The sequence below is a fragment of the Nomia melanderi genome, unplaced genomic scaffold, assembly GCF_051020985.1.
Source record: "Nomia melanderi isolate GNS246 unplaced genomic scaffold, iyNomMela1 scaffold0426, whole genome shotgun sequence".
NCBI lineage: Eukaryota > Metazoa > Arthropoda > Insecta > Hymenoptera > Halictidae > Nomia > Nomia melanderi.
In genome coordinates this window covers 10,001-17,500 of record NW_027475541.1, presented here as the reverse complement: position 1 = coordinate 17,500, position 7,500 = coordinate 10,001, and the positions used below count along the sequence as shown (strand labels likewise).

Genomic DNA, 7,500 nt, shown 5'->3' with positions numbered 1-7,500 from the left:
TCCTGCCTCTTCCTCTCTCTTTTCTACGAGAAAAGATAAACGTATTTTACGGGGATACGGAAACGTTACCACGTGGTGTCACACACGATCGTCCGTCTCTTCTCTATAGCAGAAACCGATAAAAATACACCTCCCGAAAGAGAGTATATGGTGATTCTTTTTATATATATATATTTCGAAATACAACTGAACGTGGCGGAAGCGCACGGTGGTGGTCCAGCGAGGACACGCGACGACGGGGAATAAGAACTATTCGACCCGTTACGAATACGCATGCTCGTCCCGCACGATTTTAACACACACCGTGTTTTTCTCCAGTCGTCAAAGCGTTCGTGCGTCGAATTCGAAAAATAAAAAAAAAAGAAAAACACCTTTTCTCTCTCTCGGGGTAAAAGAGTCGATGTGTATTGTGTATAAAGGTTCTGCGAGAAGTCTCGTTTTGACGTGTGTTCCGCCGATAACGACGATCCTCCGAAACGGGGATACAGAAACGTTACACCTCACAACACGATCTCCGTCTCTTCTCTATAGCAGAAACCGATAAAAATACACCTCCCGAAAGAGAGTATATGGTGATTCTTTTTATATATATATATTTCGAAATTCAACTGAACGTGGCGGAAGCGCACGGTGGTGGTCCAGCGAGGACACGCGACGACGGGGAATAAGAACTATTCGACCCGTTACGAATACGCATGCTCGTCCCGCACGATTTTAACACACACCGTGTTTTTCTCCAGTCGTCAAAGCGTTCGTGCGTCGAATTCGAAAAATAAAAAAAAGAAATACACCTTTTCTCTCTCTCTCGGGGTAAAAAGAGTCGATGTGTATTGTGTATAAAGGTTCTGCTGCGAGAAGTCTCGTTTTGCCGTGTGTTTCGGTAACGACGATCCTCCGAAACGTACATCTCATTCGTAAGAGAGGAAGAAAACAATCTCCCTGGGGCCAGTCGGTAATATACCGACATACGACGTGTCGTGCACATCCGTCTCACGCACGGTATACAAAATATGAATAAAACGTGTGTAGTCTCTCTCTCTCGACTTCTTAATATTTTCTTTCACCTCTGACGCATCATTTCAGGTGACGTCGGGAGCGCGGGAAAAAAAATTTTTCTAAACACACGAAACCGTTCATCTCACGAACAGCCGAAAAAGTTGTCGCTCAGATCCATATCGCAGTGGAGCGGTATCCGCGGGCGGTCGTAATTGAACGACGCACGACGCCGCGAACACTCACGCGAGTCCATACAAACGATTCCGATCGTTTTGCAACAACTAGAACGTACACTGTCCGTGAAATTCACAGAATTTTCGCGTGTCCGCGACAAACGCCGACGAGACACCCATCGTTCGCTCGTACGTAGCATCCTTCTCTTAACCCGACTCAGAGACGTTCTTTGCGCCCTTCGGTAAAAAAACGTTCGATCCGAAGAGGTGAACGACGGCGGGGATTTGACAGAGCTACGCAAGCAGTGTATGGTACGTAAACGACCCTCAGCCAGGCGTGGTCCAGGAATTGTATCCGTGGACCGCAATGTGCGTTCGAAATGTCGATGTTCATGTGTCCTGCAGTTCACACGTTGACGCGCAATTAGCTGCGTTCTTCATCGACCCACGAGCCAAGTGATCCACCGTTCAGGGTAATCGTATAAATTTTATATTTCACATATATAATTTTATTCTCACTTGTTCGACCTAATATCTCTCTTCTTTCAAAGAGAAGATAAAAGTTGATACCTGAATCTCCGACCAGCGCGCGAAGGAGATTCAGGCGTCGCCTTGGAGACGACACCGAAGCCTTTCGAGACGAAAAACGTTCAAGTAATATGTATATATTTCTCGACGTTCCGGGCGTATAGTGCATTCAAAAACCCGCGAAAGACGCAGAAGACTCGCACGCGTGGAAACGACGGGGATATATTTTGTATCCTACCCGATACTGAATCCATCGCGTGCAGTCGACCCTCGCGTTCTTCCGATCAGACGCATCTATTGTTGCGCGCATGTTTTCGCGTCGCATCGCGCGAAACGTTGCACGAATCGTACCGATCGATCGATTGAAAGCAAATAATGAAAAAAGACTTCACAGCTGGCTCTTTGCCGGTCATTCGTCCCATGTTATCTCTTGCCGCGAAATTGGCGCGCAAGAGTTGGGTGTCAGACGCGCGGCTTTAAAACGAGCTTCACGGCCGGTCCCTTCGTTACCGCTTTCGTTCTTTCTCTCGGAACGACCATGAACGAACACGACGAGCGACGCTACGGCATACACACGTCCACGGATTCGATTAAAAAAACAGACTTCACAGCTGGCTCTTTGCCGGTCATTCGTCCCATATTATCTCTTGCCGCGAAATTGGCGCGCAAGAGTTGGGTGTCAGACGCACGGCTTTAAAACGAGCTTCACGGCCGGTCCTCTCAATTCCGTGTACGGTACACGCAAGATGCGGGTTCCACTTCCAGACTACCCGGTCCCTTCTCTCTACGAGAATCGATAGTAGAAGAACGGCTCGAAAACGCGTCTCAGAGACTAGGGGAAAAGAAGCGGTATGCGAGCGAAACGAAAACGCATTATGGAAACGTCGCGAAACAATGTTCGACGGTTGCTCGGTTCCAATCGTGCGGCCGTTTCAATTTCTCGTGCGCTTCACCGTCCCTCCGTAACTCTGGCCGATCGCGTATACCGAAGAGCCGACACGCGCAAAAACCACAGGCATTGTATACTGTGTATATATATATATATATGTTACAGTCACAGCCTTCGCGCGTTTTACTCTCCGACGCGGGGTTTCCACGACGAAAGAGAGACAGTTTCGTGGCGGGTGACTCGGCCGAATCGCTACGACGGGTATTTCTATTATAGAACGAATCATCGCCACCCTTTACCAGTGCCCGACGAAGGAATCACAAGGTCATCTGGAGTTTACAATGCCAGCGACGGTAATTCCAACGAAGACCCGATAAGTCAACTCATCGTTCTATTTCTCCCCGTACAGAAAAGCGAATCGACGCTAATGCACCTCGCGCAAGCACGAACGTTCTCTTCGCGTGGATCGTCCCATCGTCCAAAGATGTAAAGACGCATTGGAGATCGTGGTCTCTGGCGGGCTCATTGCACGCCCCACTGCATATCTTTCCTCGAATCGAGAATGATTCGTCCACTAAGGCTGCGAAACTACGCGTCGAGGAAACTAGGGGAAAGAAGCGGGATGCGAGCGAAACGACAATACATTATGGAAACGTCGCGAAACAATGTTCGGCGGTTGCTCGTTTCCTCCTGCGGACGTTTCATTGCTCGGGCGCTTCACGTCCCTCCGTAACCTTCGCGCGATCGCGTGCCCCGGAGAGCCGGCAACCGGTGAACCACAGGCGTATAAACTATAGTCTTCTATAGCAAGCCTTCGGCGGTTACTCTCCGACGCGGGGATTCCACGACGAGAGAGAATTTCGTGGCGGGTGACATCGGTCGAAACGCTACGACGGGTATTTCTATTATAGAACGAATCATCGCCACCCTTTACCAGTGCCCGACGAAGGAATCACAAGGTCATCTGGAGTTTACAATGCCAGCGACGGTAATTCCAACGAAGACCCGATAAGTCAACTCATCGTTCTATTTCTCCCCGTACAGACAAGCGAATCAACGCTATCGCACCTCACGCATGCACGAACGTTCTCTTCGCGTGAATCGTCCCATCGTCGAAAGATATAGCCGCTTGGAGATCGTGGCCCATCAAGTTCTTCCGTAACTCCTGCGCGATCGCGTACCCCGGAGAGCAGGCAACCGGTGAACCACAGGCGTATAAACTATAGTCTTCTATAGCAAGCCTTCGCGTTTACTCTACGACGCGGGGATTCCACGACGAGAGAGATTTTCGTGGCGGGTGACACGGCCGAATCGCTACGACGGGTATTTCTATTATAGAACGAATCATCGCCACCCTTTACCAGTGCCCGACGAAGGAATCACAAGGTCATCTGGAGTTTACAATGCCAGCGACGGTAATTCCAACGAAGACCCGATAAGTCAACTCATCGTTCTATTTCTCCCCGTACAGAAAAGCGAATCGGCGCTATCGCACCTCACGCAAGCAGGAATGATCTCTTCGCGTGGATCGTCCCATCGTCGAAAGATGTAAGACGTACAGAAATCGTGGTCCATCACGATTATTCGTAACTCTCCGAGTCGCGTATCTGAGAGTAGGGCAAACGGAGAACCACAGGCATAAATAATACTATATATTTCTTATATAGTTAGCCTTCGCGTTTTACTCTCCGACATGGGGATTCCACGACGAGAGAGAGTTTCGTGGCGGGTGACTCGGCCGAATCGCTACGACGGGTATTTCTATTATAGAACGAATCATCGCCACCCTTTACCAGTGCCCGACGAAGGAATCACAAGGTCATCTGGAGTTTACAATGCCAGCGACGGTAATTCCAACGAAGACCCGATAAGTCAACTCATCGTTCTATTTCTCCCCGTACAGAAAAGCGAATCGACGCTATCGCACCTCGCGCGAGCACGTAACTACTCTTCGCGTGGATCGTCCCATCGTCGAAAGATGTAAGACGCACGGAAATCGTGGCCCATCAACGTTTTTTTGTAACTCTGCCGATCGCGTATCACAGAGCCGAGACGCACATACCACAGGCGTATAATACCGTTTTCTTTCGTATGGTAAGCCTTCGCGTTTACTCTTCGGCGCGGGGTTTCCACGTCGAGAGAGACTTTCGTGGCGGGTGACATCGGTCGAAACGCTACGACGGGTATTACTATTATAGAACGAATCATCGCCACCCTTTACCAGTGCCCGACGAAGGAATCACAAGGTCATCTGGAGTTTACAATGCCAGCGACGGTAATTCCAACGAAGACCCGATAAGTCAACTCAACGTTCTATTTCTCCCCGTACAGAAAAGCGAATCGACGCTGTTGCACCTCACGCAAGCACGAACGTTCTCTTCGCGTGGATCGTCCCATCGTCGAAAGATGTAAGACGCACGGAAATCGTGGCACATCACGTGTTTTCGGAACTCTGTCGACCGCGTATCTCAGAGACGACGCGCGCGAACCACTGGCATATACTATTATATATCGCGTTTTACCCTCCGACGCGGGGATTCCACGACGAGAGAGAGTTTCGTGAGCGGGTTGACTCGGAAGAAACGCTACGACGGGTATTTCTATTGTAGAACGCATCATCGCCACCCTTTACCAGTGCCCGACGAAGGAATCACAAGGTCATCTGGAGTTTACAATGCCAGCGACGGTAATTCCAACGAAGACCCGATAAGTCAACTCAACGTTCTATTTCTCCCCGTACAGAAAAGCGAATCGACGCAATCGCACCATACGCGTGCACGTAAACAACTCTTCGCGTGGATCGTCCCATCGTCGAGAGACGTAAGTTTTCATAGTATGAATTCGCGTTTTACTCTCCGACGCGGGGATTCCACGACGAGAGAGAGTTTCGTGAGCGGGTTGACTCGGAAGAAACGCTACGACGGGTATTTCTATTATAGAACGAATCATCGCCACCCTTTACCAGTGCCCGACGAAGGAATCACAAGGTCATCTGGAGTTTACAATGCCAGCGACGGTAATTCCAACGAAGACCCGATAAGTCAACTCAACGTTCTATTGCTCCCCGTACAGAAAAGCGAATCGACGCAATCGCACCATACGCGTGCACGTAACAACTCTTCGCGTGGATCGTCCCATCGTCGAGAGACGTAAGTTTCCATACTATGAATTCGCGTTTTACTCTCCGACGCGGGGATTCCACGACGAGAGAGAGTTTCGTGAGCGGGTTGACTCGGAAGAAACGCTACGACGGGTATTTCTATTATAGAACGAATCATCGCCACCCTTTACCAGTGCCCGACGAAGGAATCACAAGGTCATCTGGAGTTTACAATGCCAGCGACGGTAATTCCAACGAAGACCCGATAAGTCAACTCAACGTTCTATTACTCCCCGTACAGAAAAGCGAATCGACGCAATCGCACCATACGCGTGCACGTAACAACTCTTCGCGTGGATCGTCCCATCGTCGAGAGACGTAAGTTTCATAGTAAGCCTTCGGCGTTTTACTCTCCGACGCGGGGATTCCACGACGAGAGAGAGAGTTTCGTGAGCGGGTTGACTCGGAAGAAACGCTACGACGGGTATTTCTATTATAGAACGCATCATCGCCACCCTTTACCAGTGCCCGACGAAGGAATCACAAGGTCATCTGGAGTTTACAATGCCAGCGACGGTAATTCCAACGAAGACCCGATAAGTCAACTCAACGTTCTATTTCTCCCCGTACAGAAAAGCGAATCGACGCAATCGCACCATACGCGTGCACGTAAACAACTCTTCGCGTGGATCGTCCCATCGTCGAGAGACGTAAGTTTTCATAGTATGAATTCGCGTTTTACTCTCCGACGCGGGGATTCCACGACGAGAGAGAGTTTCGTGAGCGGGTTGACTCGGAAGAAACGCTACGACGGGTATTTCTATTATAGAACGCATCATCGCCACCCTTTACCAGTGCCCGACGAAGGAATCACAAGGTCATCTGGAGTTTACAATGCCAGCGACGGTAATTCCAACGAAGACCCGATAAGTCAACTCAACGTTCTATTACTCCCCGTACAGAAAAGCGAATCGACGCAATCGCACCATACGCGTGCACGTAACAACTCTTCGCGTGGATCGTCCCATCGTCGAGAGACGTAAGTTTCCATACTATGAATTCGCGTTTTACTCTCCGACGCGGGGATTCCACGACGAGAGAGTGTTTCGTGAGCGGGTTGACTCGGAAGAAACGCTACGACGGGTATTTCTATTATAGAACGCATCATCGCCACCCTTTACCAGTGCCCGACGAAGGAATCACAAGGTCATCTGGAGTTTACAATGCCAGCGACGGTAATTCCAACGAAGACCCGATAAGTCAACTCAACGTTCTATTGCTCCCCGTACAGAAAAGCGAATCGACGCAATCGCACCATACGCGTGCACGTAACAACTCTTCGCGTGGATCGTCCCATCGTCGAGAGACGTAAGTTTCATAAGTAAGCCTTCGGCGTTTTACTCTCCGACGCGGGGATTCCACGACGAGAGAGTGTTTCGTGGCGGGTGACTAGGCCGAAACGCTACGACGGGTATTTCTATTATAGAACGAATCATCGCCACCCTTTACCAGTGCCCGACGAAGGAATCACAAGGTCATCTGGAGTTTACAATGCCAGCGACGGTAATTCCAACGAAGACCCGATAAGTCAGCTCATCGTTCTATTTCTCCCCGTACAGAAAAGCGAATCGACGCTATCGCACCTCGCGCGAGCACGTAACAACTCTTCGCGTGGATCGTCCCATCGTCGAGAGACGTAAGACGCACGGAAATCGTGGTTCATCGCGTCTTTTCCTACTCTCTTGAATCGCAATTTCGTATAGAGCCTACACACGCGAACCACCGGCATATACTATTTCTTCTCTCATAGTAAG

The 7,500-nt window shown here is 49.8% G+C and overlaps 1 non-coding gene across 1 annotated transcript; it reads right to left on the bottom strand.

Moving 5' to 3' along the window:
• Window positions 1–1,490: 1,490 nt before the first annotated feature.
• LOC143176217 (5.8S ribosomal RNA) lies at window positions 1,491–1,645 on the bottom strand. The gene has a single exon (XR_013000799.1). It is a non-coding gene; the product is annotated as a 5.8S ribosomal RNA (ribosomal RNA).
• Window positions 1,646–7,500: the final 5,855 nt, after the last annotated feature.